The sequence below is a fragment of the Oenanthe melanoleuca genome, chromosome Z (assembly GCF_029582105.1).
Source record: "Oenanthe melanoleuca isolate GR-GAL-2019-014 chromosome Z, OMel1.0, whole genome shotgun sequence".
Lineage (NCBI taxonomy): Eukaryota > Metazoa > Chordata > Aves > Passeriformes > Muscicapidae > Oenanthe > Oenanthe melanoleuca.
Genome location: NC_079362.1, coordinates 76,355,519 through 76,369,354, shown reverse-complemented (window position 1 = coordinate 76,369,354; position 13,836 = coordinate 76,355,519). Strand labels below are relative to the sequence as shown.

Sequence of the window (13,836 nt, the reverse complement as noted above, 5' to 3'; positions counted from 1 at the left end):
GCAGGGAGAGCCCGGCACGGAGAGCCCCGCGGGGAGAGCCCCGCACGGAGAGCCCCGCGGGGAGAGCCCCGCGGGGAGAGCCCGGCACGGAGAGCCCCGCACGGAGAGCCCCGCACGGAGAGCCCCGCACGGAGAGCCCGGCACGGAGAGCCCCGCACGGAGAGCCCGCACGGAGAGCCCCGCACGGAGAGCCCGGCACGGAGAGCCCCGCACGGAGAGCCCCGCACGGAGAGCCCCGCACGGAGAGCCCCGCACGGAGAGCTCCGGCCGCACCGCGGCTCAGCCGCCGCCGCCTCCTCTCCCGCACACGCGGAAGTTCAGCCAGGAGGAGGCAATAAATGACCATCACCACGGCAACCAGGGGAATGGCCAGCGAGCTTGGCTTTCACCGGCAGAGAGCTTCACCTGAGCCACGCTGGGGGAGTGTTGCTTGGGTTCAGCTTGGCTTTTTTTTTCCCTGCTCTCTGTGTTGAGACATTTTTGATTGCAGCCCACGATAGGCGGCAGCGAGGTAAATTTCCACTGACTGCGAGGAGAGAAACCAGATCCCGCTGGAATGTTACCTGCACGCAGAGACTCTGTGAATCCGGTTTCATCCACTGAGCGCCTCAGCTCTAGTTTTACTGTATCTCAAAGTTTGCAAAACATAACGTACTAAAAAAGATAACAGATCTTTAACTCAATTTGTTTTGGTGGCAAAACAAATCCAAATGGAAAAGACAACAAACCTTTAATTCAATGTTTTAACTGTGGCACTTCTGGCTTCCTGAATGAAAACTCAGAACTCGGTGTGCTACACACACACGGTCACCCAAACACACACTGCTCTTAACTCTCCCCATCTGCAGGGGCAAAAGTCAATCAGGATCTGCAGTTCCAAAGCAAAACCAAGTGTGTCATCTCCCTAATGGCCAGCATTGGCCATAGCAAGCCTAATAACCATGTTAGGCTTCTACTGAATCTCCCAGCAACTGAAATCTAAGTTCAATAGCAGCAGAGTTGAGCTGGTTCTTACTTTGATTTGGTGGATTAAACCAATCCATGTATGGCTGAGTGGAAAAAACCATGCTCTAGGAGCTATTCCACATCAGAGTATTCCCAAACACCAAACAAAGCAGGGCAGCCCAGGAGGGAGAATGCAAGTGGGGTGCCCTGTATGGTGGGCTGTCACCATCACTCCCAGGGACAGCAGCTGAGAGCACCCCGAGGAAACAGCTCCATCTCTGAGGACATCACAGTGACTTTCTGAAAGCCACAGCAACAGAATGTGCTAAGTCTCACTATAATTCTTGCAATATCTCACTAATCTTGAAATTCCCAGTGGCAATTTTGCCAACAATATTTGATAAAATCTCAGTTGTGCAATGCAAACAAAACCATGCACCAGGGCTATGACCCAAATCTCCACTCTCCTCTGCAAGTTCAGCACAGAAAACAAACTTAAAAGGTCACTTGGTTACAATTCATCTGGCTGAAGCAGGGACATTAAAATCTCCTTTCAGCTTCCCCACAAGCAGCCTAGGAAGCCAGCTCAGGACTTTGTCCTTGCATGTGTTCATCACAGTCCTCCTCACCAAACCCAAGAGTAAATCAAACTGTGCCTTTTCTTACCCACAGAGCGCTTTGCTGCAGGAAGCAATGCATTTGTAAAAACCCCTTTATTTTCTCCACAGATTGCAACATTACAGCAACCAAACCTACAAGCTTTTGGAGAAGAGAAGGCTATGCAGTTTGGATCATACAGACCCTCCTGGCTACAGTGCATTGGTCAGCTCATGGAGCATTCCTGGTCCTCCAGAGCACTCCTGGCCGAGCAAGGATCCTCACACAGCAGCAATCAAGATGAAGCAAACCCCAGGAAGCAGTAAAAGAACTGCAGAGTTTGGAGAGCTACAGTACTCAAACTCATACTACAACAAAATAGTAAATGCTTTACAACAGTGATTTAGGTCCTGTTTCACACCCCTAAAGAAGAGGCACTATATTCATGTTTTCCTTGGCTGCAGTGACACACTCAGCAGAAAAAGCACCAGGCAGAATTTCACCAAGGCACAGGTTGATCTTAGAGGGACACTACAGTGATGCTGCTCTTCCCCAGGGACAAGGCAGCAGGAAAGAGCACACAGAACTGGAATGAGCAAGTGGGAGCACAGACACCAGGAGCGTGCAGGGATCAAAGGCACCCGCACATCGGTGACAGCACACGGGCCCAGGAGTCCAGGAACCCAGCCCGGTGCTGAGAGCACACAATTAACAACAAACAATCAAACCACAGAGCTGCCCTCCTGCAAATCTGCTCACAGGTGCTTTTACTACATGCTTTAAAAACCAAGTGCTCCAAGTGAGCTGTGATCTGTTTTCACAGAAACCCACTGAGCCCCACGCAGGCAGGTATACTTGAGCAACCTCAGCAAGCATGCTGAACCAGGCCACCTGTGAGCTGTGGAAATACCTGAGAGGATGCAAAAGAACTGCATTTAATGGACCTGCTGGACTGCACAAGACTGCCCTCTCCTTATTTAACTTGCAGAACTACTTGTATCATTAAAAGGCTGTTTTCTGCTCACCCTCATTGACGGAGCTCCCCAGTGCCTCATGCAGCAATCACAGAATCATTAGAGCTGGGTGAGACCTCCAAGATAACCAAGTCCAACCTCCAGCCCAATATCACAATGCCCACTAACACCCTAAGGGCAGGAGGGAATATTTGCTGAGTCATCTGTACGTGCCAGGCATTTACAGTCTAGGAAATTCTCTTTGCAAAGGAAACCTTGGTCTGCTTTTCTATGGACAGGACAAGAGAAGTGTTTAATCTTTGGGGGGAGCAGAGAAAAACAAAAGCATTTGGTACCTGTTGCTATTAAAACAAAGCTTTGACTGGGAATAACTGGAGCATTTGCAGCAATCTGTGACCTGACAGTGACTCTCCTATATGAACTCAGCTTTAAAAATGAAAAAGACCCAAGAAAGTCACCCCGAGACCACATCCAATCTTGATACTGCATGACAGACCAGCACCAAGACCATCTGCATCCAAACTGAACATTAACTGTAAATTTCAACAGAAAATTCCTAAAGAAAAGTGAGGAACTTCTTTTTCTTCCCTCTGGGGATACAGAAACCAAACTGATTGACTAAAACATCAAGGTTTTATTTAAACAAGTACCCTGCTTTCTGATATGCACAAACTACCATAATGCAAAGGAATTATGATTCTCTGTGTAGGACACTGGCAAAAGAACAAGGCAGGTTGGTCTAATTTCAAATCCTCATTATCCTCAGGTCAGGGTCCAGCAGTACTTCAAAACTGACTAGGCCAAAGAGAATCATTAAAAATCCACGTCCCCCGTGGATGTCTGCCAACCCTGTCCAGTAACAAGAAAGGCTCTGAATTCCCAATTAGCAGCCTGCAGTAAGGACTCACAGAGGGACTGACAGGAGGACTTGCTCCCAAAGCAGCTGCTCTAGCACAACTCAAAGTTTGTTATTTTCACTAAATCAATCTCTGATACATTATAACTCTTTTGTTAAAAAAATACATTAAACATCTTGAACCGGTGTTTTTTGATCTCATGAAATGCACTAGGCCCTTAACATTCAAACTTTTTGAAAGTGAAAAATTATGTTTTACACTTCAGACAATCATCTTCATTTTTCCTATGTGAAATGGCACAGAAATCCAGTGTAACACTGGATTTTAGACTATCAGTTCCCACAAAAATCCACTGATTTATCTGAAAGCCTCCACCAGAAGGCAGCAGACACACCCTCTCCCTGCCCGAATTCAGCAGCGATGTTACTCTGGCTAATGACATTCCCAACTCAGGGCCAGGCTGGGCAGGGCTTGGAACAGGCTGCTCTAGAGGAAGGTGTCACAGAGCAAGCAAAGATCCTGTACCAAACAGGGGAGGTGGAGCTGCACTCACTCCAGTAGCCCAGCTACTTGCCCACAGATCACACAAACATGTTTATGTAACCACAATCTATATTCCTGTTAGATATTGAATGATTCCAGACCATAAACCAGCAGTGGCTGCGCTGTTTAATGACAAAACACACATTCAATAAAAGCCTAATCCAACAATAAACTGTGATTGGAGGCCCATTTCTAAGCCAGATAAGTCCAGGGATCGATTCCACGGCTCACACCCACGGCAGAGCTGCAGTGCTGCCTGTTCTACCTGGAGGCAGGAGGCACAGGGAGCTGCTCAAGCAAGCCTTGGGAGCAGGCAAACCACACCAGCTGACCAGCAAACGCCAGTGGGACTCCTAAAAGCTGCAGCAGCTCAGAACGTGCCCAGCCTCAGGAAGACACACCTGGGGATCAGGCACCAGGCAGAAGCGGTTCCCGAGGGAAGAGCTGCTCACACTGCCGTTCCTTTGGGACACAGAACCCACAGGCAGTGCCTCCAGGGAGGCAGTGCCTCCAGGGAGGCAGTGCTCCTGTTACTGCCCCGCAGGGGCTGGGAAGAGGGATTCACTCGTGCCTCACTGGCTGCTGGGGCAGAGGCAGAGGCTGAGGGAGGTGGGTTTGCTCAGGCTGGAGAGGGCAGTAACTCCAAACCCCTATGGATCACAGCCTGGCACCTGCAGGGAACTCAGCCTGTACTTTTCACTTTTCAGCTCTTCTAATAGCTTACCTGCAGTAGCTTTAGCTCAGAGCAGAAGCTGGGAATGTTTTCACAGAGACACTGCATTTTCTGACACGGTTTGATTTGTTGCCTGAATCATCCCATTATCCAACCAGAAATTAAATTAGATCTTCCAGCTCTTGGCTGCAGTTAATAATTAATGTTACTGTATGAGTTTCCAACCTCCCCTGGTGAAAAAATTCTTTCAAACACATTAACATTTCAGTGAGTGGTGTTGTCAGTCACTCCAGCAGTTCACTCCTTTAGCTCCTTTTCTTCATCTTAATCAAGTTTCTTTTTTTAAAAGAATAACATGTCAGCCTCTAGCAGTACCTCTTATCCATTAAGGCTTTGCTCCCCAAGAATTCCTTATTTGGGGGAAGAATGCCTCCATCACAGCCTGTGCCCAGATCAGGGGAGAAAAACCAGCCACTCAACAGTGAAAAGGCCAAGCCAATGAGGAAGGGATCTGCTCTCACCAGCAACGTCTCATGTCAGGCTTTTGGATCCTGCTGTTTCCAACCCACTTGCACACCATGTTCTGCCTCCTTCTGCCCCTTCCTTTACAATCAGCAGCCCTTCACAAAGACTTGACTCTTTCTGTTCATGATGAGCATTTATTTGTATATAAATGGATAGCCTTGGGCTAGCAGGCTCCTCCACACGAGAACTGTGGTGTCCCACAAAGAAGAAAACTGTTCAGTTACTGTTCAGGCTAGAGGCTGACTAGACTTGGGGAATTGAGCAGGGGCAAACACAGCCCCTCCTGGCTGGAAGCACAAATCCCACAGTGGAACTGTCAATTCTTCTCCAGTGCATCCAGTGACATACAGGGATAAGTTATGAACAGCCAAAGGTGAGAACAGAATTTAAGGTGGTATGAAAAATAACTGGAGTAAAAGAATATGCCCAATGCAGGAGACTGAGTAATTCAGCTGCAGAAGTTCTTCCCTATGCACTGAAGGTGCTTTTCAAGAGGAATAAAGTTGTTAATTAATTAACTTAATTTAAAGGCATTCTTTTTCTTTTCATGGAATATGCTTGTCTTTTACTCACAGTAAAAGAACAGACTCTAAAGAGAAATACAGTGATGTGATACTGAGTGCTTCTTAGATTTGCATCAGTAGTTTCTGCATATATTTGATGGAGGGCTTGGAAGGGTTTTAGGGGGGTTAGAGTGCTGCTTGCATTGGTTATTGGATTTGGGGTGGCAGTTTGTTTTGTTATGGGGAATTCCTTCCAAATTTGTGACATTCTATCAATAAATAGATTGTTGCCAGACCAAGCTCAGAGGTTAGCTCAGTCACTTGTTCCCAAAACGGTACTTGACACTGACTAGACTAAGAAACACTCATTACAATATTCAGCACTCATTATCTAAAACAAAGGCTGCACTTTGTGTCCTGCCAGGCATTCTGGATGCAAAGTGGGGCTCCATGCCCCGAACAAAAGGCACATTCAGAATCCATGTTCTGCAGCAGTGCTGCAATAGGGTCAGTCATTCAGCATCCCAGAGCAGGACCCTGTCCCAGGGAAGCATGCTCCTCAAAGAGGCAGAAAGGGAAGGGAGCAGAGGCACACAATGCTGAGCTCCTCAGGCAAGTTCCAGGCAGTGCATCAGCCTCCAGAGCAGCAGCTGTGCAAAGAAATGATTGCTTCTATCTGCTCATTGCTGACCCTGGATCCCACTGCTGCCTGCAGAGGTGATGAGGTACACACAGGGCTGGATGCTCCTGACACCACAAGGACTTTTAGAGAGCTCAGTCAACAACCTCAGGAATAAAGAACAGCATTTTTCTTCCAAGAGCAGAAATGCATCTTACAGTGACTGAAGCACAGCAGTGAAAAGTGAGTGCTCAGTGATTTCCCTCACCAGGTACAGCTGCAGCAGCCAGCTCAGCACTCACCTCCGACCTCCCTCTCACACAGAAGCTACTTCCTGTCCAAGTTTTGGGAATTTGAAACAACTTCACCCCCTGTAGGGCACAGCCACTCAGAGCTGCTGGGAGCCATGCAGGGTACAGGTACCTGTACTGAATTACAGCTGATCACCTCTCACTGAGTGAGATGAAATAACACAAATGCACACATAAGTAGCTCAGAACTGAACTGACCAGACCCAAAATAAAATGACAGCAGCATAAGGCATGAAAGGTAAATTCTCATGATGTCAGCAGGCTGAAGAAACCACTCAGGGTTTTGCTAAATCAATTCGAGCAGTGTTAAGAGGCATTTCTTTAAGAACAATGTCAATCAAAACAGTGACTAAAGCTGTGACTGAAATGTTTTAAAATATGCACTAGTTCCAAGTCAGATTTTGGCTAAGGAGCAAAGTGACACAGATAGACACGTCCTATGAGGAGGTCACCATAAGACTTGAAAACACCTTAGCTACACCCTCCAGCATCTTAACTCTGCAGACTTTGAGGCCAGTCACTAACAGCTGTGAAGGGCCCAACAGCTTCCAAAGGGGCTCTGCCAGGATCCTGCATCAGGAACATGCAGGAACATGGTGACAAAAGACCTGGCAGGTAATCCACACCCAGCCTGCAACCTCTTAGCACAGTCTAGTTTACAATGTTTGACTTTCAAGCTACAACAGAAACTAGTTAAGACAAAACCAACACCTGACTGTGTGACTTGATTTGGCACAACCTCTAGTACAGCTGCAGGATGTCCCTGAAAGAAACAACTTACCTTGTTCCCAGAGAGCCAGCCAGAGCTACAGGACAGGGGGATGTGCTGGCCTTTGCTGCACCCACCTGTGCCATTCTGTGGTGCCAGCGTGGCACAGCCACCCCTCCTTGGGATGCAGCTGGCCCCTACACAGGGATGAGTGAAATCCCAGCCTCAACACAGGGCAGGAAAATGCAACACCATCTTTATCATGCTAATTAGAACACAGAATGAGAATGTAGCTTCTGGCTAAGAGAGGCAACAGAAGCATCAGGATAATCTACTTCGTACAAAAAACAAAATCTGGAAAAAAATACCTATAGTGCTGCCCTAAAAAGAGAACAATCCATTCAGGTTCGCTGCCCATTCTCTGCTAAAGGCCCAGATCCAGCTCTGGTGTGCAGGGACACCTGAGGAGCCAGGGGTGTGACAGCATTGCTGGGAGCAGCCTGCCCTGGCAGGGACAGGCACAGAGCAAGGCTCCTTCCCACGGGGCAGAAAGTGCCTCCTGCAGCCACGGTACAGGAGGGGTGTTCTTCACACCCACTCCAGCCCAGGCATGCACAGGCACTGACCTGACCCTGAGCACGGAGTGTCTTTCCATGGACACTGGCAATAAGGAATAAAACAGTACATTACCAAACGTGACCAGATGGAGCTGAAACAAACCAAACAGCAGCAAGGACGAATACCCAAACACGAGCCTCCACCGCTCACCCAAAGCAAGGCCAGGCTGTGCAGGAACGTGCCCCTCACTGTGGCACACAGCACCTGAGCTGCCCAAGCCCCACTCCTTGGGCTGGGCAGCTCTGCACCTCACCACCCACTGGGATGGGTGCTTTAGCACTAGGACTGCATTTTAACAAAAGGGGGAGGCACATATGAAGTGAGGCAGGGAGGTGCTCCTGCAGCCCTGAACACTGCACAGTGACACCATTACCACAGCTATGAAATGGAGCTGCATGCAAGCAAGACCTGTCCAAGACAGAGCATTTTCAAGTTCTCTCAGCCCAGCTGTTACAAACAATGGCCAAGCCATCAAACATCACTGCACCAAGAGAAGCAAGACCACTGCTCATCACTGCTGCTGCTTTGTTACTGAGGCTGGATCAGCACAAGCACAAAGCCCAGACCCAGTTTTGTCCACACACCACTTCTCCCTCACACCACTCCTCCCACCACAAACAGCAGCAACAGTCAGCTCCAGAAATCTTTAAAGAAAGGTTAAAAACTCCACTTGTTTGTTAGGGAATTCATCCATTTAACATTCCCATGTGACTACAGATGAGCTGCTTTTAGACAAACTTCATCAGGGCCAGGATTGTAGCCAAAGCTCTGGATCCATGAGACCCACAGTTTCACAGCCACCAATGAGCAGGTGCCCTCCCCTCACACACCTCCACCAGCAGCTCATGCCCATACCTCTGACTTCTATCACCTTGCCAGAAGTCACTGCAACTCCACAGCCCACAAAAACACGGGATGCTGTCTGCAATTTGTACTGGGCCACGGGTGTACAGGAGAAAGCAGCTTCTCTCTCTCAGCACTGCAAATCCACTAGATCTGTGTGGGCTGCTCCAGAAGCCATCAGCCTCGACTGCCTCTGCTCAGGTAGAGGCTGGAGGTGCAACTGAGCTGTCCTGGGATCAACCACTGAGACAGCACCAGCTGAAGGTGCTCAGCACACCACACACACCCAGCAGTGCCACAAGGGCCCATGCTAAGGAGGCAGCCACAACAGGCAACCCATAAACCCATAAATCATTTTAACAGATCAGGCTGAAGTACCTCTGATGGGAGCAGCCAGTACAGCCCCATTTCCAGGCACCTGGGCTGTCTCCATCACCCACAGTCTCAGCCTGGCCTCCTTTTTCCCACCCAAATCCCAGCACTTCTGTGAGGAGACATTTTTGTCCACACGGCTTCCAGAGCAGCATGCTGCAAACCTGACATCCAGTGCCACCGGGAAGAGGCCAAAAGCAGATTTTCCCCACCACACCAGATTGCAAACAGACCATCCATGAGGGAGTCATCCCAGGACACCTTCTCCTGCACACGACTCATCACCCCCATCCCTACAAAAGCCCACCACGAATTCAGTGTGATCATCTACACAACATAAAGGAGAGCCAGACTTTGAAGTGCTTTCAATTAAAAGCAACACAGATTACAGAACATTCTTTCCACCCTCAAGCCAGGATTATTCAACACTAGGATGTGCCATGGTTGTGCTCCCTGTTCCAAACCGTTCTGCTCATCTCCAGCAGATAAACCACATGGAAACAGGAAAACCTGACTTGAGCTGGCAGGACACCAACACAGCCACACTGATCCCTGCAGTGAGGCACAAAAATAAGGTGCTGTGGCTTAATGGCAAAGCCCAACTCATTCATGGAGTGACTCCTAGAACAGCCAGTGCTCTCACAGCTGGAGATGTTTATTTTGGTTACAGGCAAGGTTCCTAAATCCTAAAAATCAGGATTCTGACAAACACATACAGCCTGCCAGCACACAGGAATTATGGTCAAACGGAGGGAGGAAAAAAAATGAACAATTACAAATACACACATCGAGTCTGTTGCCAGTGAAAACATCACCTGGCAGATATAATACATCTCAATTAATTCCATAATCCATCCCAGAAACCAAGTTTCTGGATTTCTTTTGTTGGGGCTTTGAGTTGTTTTTGTAGGTTGGTTTATTTTTAACTATTTTAACTGCAATTAGCTTCTAGGCCTGTGCAATTTAGCCACATCTCTTATTTTAAAATTAACTACTAGTCCTCTACAGAAAACAATCCCCTTCCTAAGGATTTGGATTTCTTCCTTCTTTCTGGCAGGCGAAAGGAAAAGACAGTGGGAGCAGGGGGAGGGAACACTCCAGCACTAGAAATTGGCCATGCTGGGAAAAGCTGGCATGACTGTGTTAAACAGTTCAGAAAGCCACAGCTCCAGTTGCAGGTTAACCCTGCCAGGTGTTAGCACTGCCTAGAGCAGCTCCAGCCCTGAGCACAGCAGCAGTAAAACAACATTCCTTCCTCGCAGGGCTGGAGGTGGGAGTCACCCAGCCCACACCACATTCCTGGCCAGCCTACCCAAAATAACAGTGTACACAAGATTACACTGCACTGCTTCCCGAAGGGGACACAGCTGCCCAGCAGCACTTCCACTGCTACAGTGAAACCCTCCTCTTCAACAATGAAACATTTCAGGGAAAGTGGCAGTGAAAGCAGGAGATGGAGACATTTGTGGAAGTTAATGACATTTCTCTGCTCATCAATACCAAAGTTTAATTATAATTAAATCAAGCTACTTTTGCACATTGTTATCACATCCACGACTTTCTGTTGACTGAAGCTGTTGGATAATCCAGCCCTCACTGCTATTACAAGGCCTGGAAGTTTCCAGCTTGCCCAGAAAGTCCCAGTTTATATTGCACAGAGTTTAATTAAGTCTTCTGGGACTGAGAGGTTGTGAATTCAGGCCAATCCAGCAGAAATCAGGGAGCTGCCACCAGGCAGCACGCACAGCACCACCTCTGGATCCTACAGCAGCTGTGCAGGCAGCCTGCCCCACAGCAGGAGCTGTGCTTGGTGCAGGAAGGATAAACATCCTATCTCACAGAACCTTCCACCGGCTGGAGACACAGCAGCAGCCCAGAAATGCAGGGGCGAATTGTTCCCACAACACCCTGAGATGTAACACCGACTCCCTGCTGATAGATAAGCCCACTGGCACTCGTACCACGCTTGGTGGTATTTCCAAAACAAAGCACAGCAAATCCCGTCAGAGATTTGTGAGCCGTAACTGCCGGCACAAGCTCGCCAGCAGGTGTGGGGCTCCCAGCCCCGGTTTGCTGCCCAGGAAAATGGCCCCTGTGCAGAGAGGGAAGCAAGCTCCAGTTTGGCATCCCGCAGCGCCCTCCAGCGGCCAGCGCTGCCACGGAGCGCTCACCATCCCCGTGCCAAGGCATGGCCAGGGCTGCCCCCCGCACACCGCCCAGGGCACGGAACAGCCCGGGCTGCCCCTTGCACACCGCCCAGGGCACAGAACAGCACAGCCAGGGCTGCCCCCTGCACACCGCCCAGGGCACGGAACAGCACAGCCAGGGCTGCTCCCCGCACACCGCCCAGGGCACAGCACAGCCGGGGCTGCCCCCCGCACACCGCCCAGGGCACAGAACAGCCGGGGCTGCCCCCCGCACACCGCCCAGGGCACGGAACAGCCAGGGCTGCTCCCCGCACACCGCCCAGGGCACAGCACAGCCGGGGCTGCCCCCCGCACACCGCCCAGGGCACGGAACAGCACAGCCAGGGCTGCTCCCCGCACACCGCCCAGGGCACGGAACAGCCCGGGCTGCCCCTTGCACACCGCCCAGGGCACGGAACAGCACAGCCGGGGCTGCTCCCCGCGCACCGCACAGGGCACGGAACAGCCAGGGCTGCTCCCCGCACACCGCCCAGGGCACAGCACAGCCAGGGCTGCCCCCCGCACACCGCCCAGGGCACAGCACAGCCAGGGCTGCCCCCCGCACACCGCCCAGGGCACAGCACAGCCGGGGCTGCCCCCCGCACACCGCCCAGGGCACGGAACAGCACAGCCAGGGCTGCTCCCCGCGCACCGCACAGGGCACAGAACAGCCCGGGCTGCCCCTTGCACACCGCACAGGGCACAGCACAGCCGGGGCTGCCCCCCGCACACCGCCCAGGGCACGGAACAGCACAGCCAGGGCTGCCCCCTGCACACCGCCCAGGGCACGGAACAGCACAGCCAGGGCTGCCCCCTGCACACCGCCCAGGGCACAGCACAGCCAGGGCTGCCCCCCGCACACCGCCCAGGGCACGGAACAGCCAGGGCTGCCCCCCGCACACCGCCCAGGGCACAGAACAGCACAGCCAGGGCTGCTCCCCGCACACCGCCCAGGGCACAGAACAGCCGGGGCTGCTCCCCGCACACCGCCCAGGGCACAGCACAGCCGGGGCTGCCCCCCGCACACCGCACAGGGCACAGAACAGCCAGGGCTGCCCCCCGCACACCGCCCAGGGCACAGCACAGCCGGGGCTGCCCCCCGCACACCGCCCAGGGCACAGCACAGCCAGGGCTGCCCCTTGCACACCGCACAGGGCACAGCACAGCACAGCCAGGGCTGCCCCCCGCACACCGCCCAGAGCACAGCACAGCCAGGACTGCTCCCCGCACACCGCCCAGAGCACAGCACAGCCGGGGCTGCCCCCCGCACACCGCCCAGGGCACGGAACAGCCGGGGCTGCCCCCTGCGCACCGCCCAGGGCACGGAACAGCCAAGGCACAGGCAGAGCCATGGAACGGGGGATCGCTGACACCAGCACTGCTCGCCTCCTGCAGAGCCTCCTTCAATGCCTTTACACCCATTTTATAAAAAAACTAGAATTTACTTAGTGTCAGCACTAGTGACCAAAACATGCCAATAACTCATCAGAAGCTGGTTTAAAATGCAGGCTGTTATAAAAATCTATTGACCTCCTGAGAACCACAGCCTACTTTGATATTCTGCCACACAAGTAGATATGCAAGCCCTGTCATTTATGAAATGCTTCCTTACCTGGACTTTTTAATCATCATTTACGGTTTACATGCTATCCCTGAAGCCAGTGCACTTAGAGTCTATAAAAACAATTCAGGGTCAATAAAACATTCACTATTCTGAATTGGTTATTGCTAAGACACTGTCAGTGCTGTGACCAGGGGAGGCCCCTCTCACACTCAGACGGCAGAGTGAGGCTTTTACATAACTGGAATATTCAGAGCAGAAACAACAGAGCTCTCATTTAAAGGCTGTGTGTTCAGTGCTGGTGACAAAGGGTGCATCTCAAGGGAATTCACATAAAGCCTCCAGGTTCAGGTACACAGTGGCTGGGCTGGAGCTCATGGAGCCAGGGGTGCCTCCCTGGGCAGGCTGGTCCTCCCACACTGCCCCTTTCCACCTCAGAGCTGAGGAGCCACAGTGGCCACAAGCTGCTTCTCCAGCACATCAGTGCCCTGCTCCTTCAGGCAGTGCCACAGCAGCTGGTGCTCCAGTGCTGCTCCAGGAGCCAGGCAATGAAGGGACACGGCTCTGGAACCCAGCACAGTGCTGGCAGGGCTCCGTGGGGACAGCCTGGCCTCAGGAAACACCTCTAGCTGTGGAAGCCGGGTGAGCAGCAAGGCACAGCCTCACCACTGAGGCCACACGAAAGGAAACATCACCTGAAATCTAACTGCAGCCATCTACAACAGACACTGCCCCAGCAACTCAGCGTTGCCATTTCTTCCTAAGTTTATGGCTGGCTTCAATGCAAAGTGGAGAAATCCAGCCCTGAGCTCCCACTTCACTGCTGCCACCAAGCCCAGGCAGGGAGGGAAAATCACAGCCCTTCTCCTCCCTGATAAATCTGCTGATCATGAGCAATAGCATCATTGTCTTGAGGCCTCTGCAGCCCCATCTCAGGGATCTGTTAACACGACACTCCAGTACTGGGAAGGAGACACCCTCGAGGGAGATCATTCCAGAG

The 13,836-nt window shown here is 51.5% G+C and overlaps 1 protein-coding gene across 4 annotated transcripts in view; it reads right to left on the bottom strand.

The window, feature by feature from the left end:
* Positions 1 to 13,836, bottom strand: part of NEDD4L (NEDD4 like E3 ubiquitin protein ligase) — an 86,499-nt gene that overhangs the window by 68,317 nt on the left and 4,346 nt on the right. The gene's annotated exons all lie outside the window — the stretch shown is intronic.